Source organism: Octopus bimaculoides, chromosome 9, assembly GCF_001194135.2.
Source record: "Octopus bimaculoides isolate UCB-OBI-ISO-001 chromosome 9, ASM119413v2, whole genome shotgun sequence".
In the NCBI taxonomy this organism is placed as follows: Eukaryota; Metazoa; Mollusca; class Cephalopoda; order Octopoda; family Octopodidae; genus Octopus; species Octopus bimaculoides.
This window is the reverse complement of record NC_068989.1, coordinates 68,118,208-68,120,263: the sequence shown is the minus strand read 5'-3', so window position 1 is coordinate 68,120,263 and position 2,056 is coordinate 68,118,208.

The following is a 2,056-nucleotide window of genomic DNA, read 5'->3' as shown; positions in this document are numbered from 1 at the left end:
ATATATATATATATATATATATATATATATATATATATATATATATATATATATACATACATACGGACATACATACATGTATACAAACATATACATATACTAATATCATGATGCTAACATGGATTAATCTCACAAACGATCATTTTTGTTGGATATCAAATATGCATATATAGTTCGATTCGTTACTCCATGCAGTACTCTGCTTCTACAAGTAATGAAGTACGACAATTAAATTGGATGCAGAGTTCCACCGGAGAAATTAACATAAGAACAACTAGGAAAATTTCCGTAATTAGTCACTTATATCTTTGTCTCGCAAACGAATATCCAAAATACCAAATTTTCCCTCTAAATAATGCACCGGAAGCACTTCAGCCCAATTCCGATTGGATAAAGAAAATATGTTTATTAAAAGATATCAACCACAACTAAATACAGAATAACAACTCACAAGAATGAAAAAAGAAAACTCAATTTATTCACGAAAATTGACTAGAAACAATAGACGTAAATCAAATATTTAAGTAACGGGTTGCCTCTGAATTCGAAACCCTAACTCAAAACTACTTTGCAATAACACCTTGTACTTTGCAATAACACCTTGTACCTTCTCAAAAATTAGCTTAACCTATGAAATTTTTTCTGGTCAAAACCATATTTTCTGCCACTCCAAACAAGCTCATTGTTTTACTTATTCCACTGTGCGGTCTCATGTCATATACTTTTCTGTAATACAGCCATGCCACATTTAATCCCGTGAATCTGCATCTACACTTCCTAATTATCTTTTTACTAATTAATATGTTGTCTTCTGTTGCTCTACTTTGCTTCTTGCATCCTTTCTGTTCTACAGGAAGTAGACTGTTACTTTCCAAATGCTTATATAACTTTCTGCCAAGACAACGGCCATAGGCTTCCGCATAAGTGATAAACAGGCTATTCGTAAAAAATTAATACCAGTTTTCCTATTTAGGGGTCCTTGAGGCGTAGCAACATTCGTCCACGAGTCATCCAAATTGGGATGTGTCCCTAATGCAAATATTCATCCTGCATCCTTTCATGCAACTGAGTAAAATTCTTCAGCCAATAAACTTGTATACCTTACGGACGAGGTCCTTTCCTATTGGGCACAGGGTCAATGTAATCGACGTGCCCCTCCCCGAAATTTCAGGCCTTATGCCTATAATCGAAAGTATTATTATTTTTGTTGTTTTATTTGGCTTAATTTATCAGAAAAATAAGTATGCCCTATAAAAGCTATCGTTATAGTTGAGGAACAAAAATGTATTATAATTTGTATGGAGAGCTTCCTTCGGACAGGAAACCTATTTCAAGGATACTCCAAAGTTAAAAAAGTTTTGAAAACGTTTCTATGAATAGATTAATCTTATTTCTGATACCATAAAATCCACTATTAGACAGAAAACGGCAGCATTATTTTTTGATATTACTAATTCGAGTAGTTCAGTGATTTTTCAAAAATATTGCAGAATATCGAATACTTAGACTTGTGTCTCTCGTTGATATTCATAATAAAACTTCACAGTATATAAAGTATATACATGCATACATATGCATATATAAAAGAATGTATATTTACTTGTGTGTGATTTTTATGTTGATGTATTTACGTGTTATATATCTTTGCTCATATTTATGTTGCGTATAAATATACTTGTATATGTGGTTTGTTTGGTACGTGTATTTATCAGTATACTACTAATACAAACATATAAGGTAGCTAAATTAGTTTACATTTTATTACAAGTTTATTACAACTATAGCTAAATACTCCCACAAAACTTCAATTCAACTTTAGAAATGGATTTAAGAATGTATTTAAATGCTCGAAATTCTTGAAATGTTTTTCTGTAAATGTAAAGCTACAAATAAAAATTTAAATATATTCGCACAGGTACGTATTCAAATGAATGTATTTGCCATTAGGAAAATGTAAAATGATAAAAGAATTCTATCATCTCTCAAATTAATACCGTACATTATATGTGTGTGTGTGTGTGTGTGTGTGTGTGTGTGTGTGTGTGTGTGTGTGTGT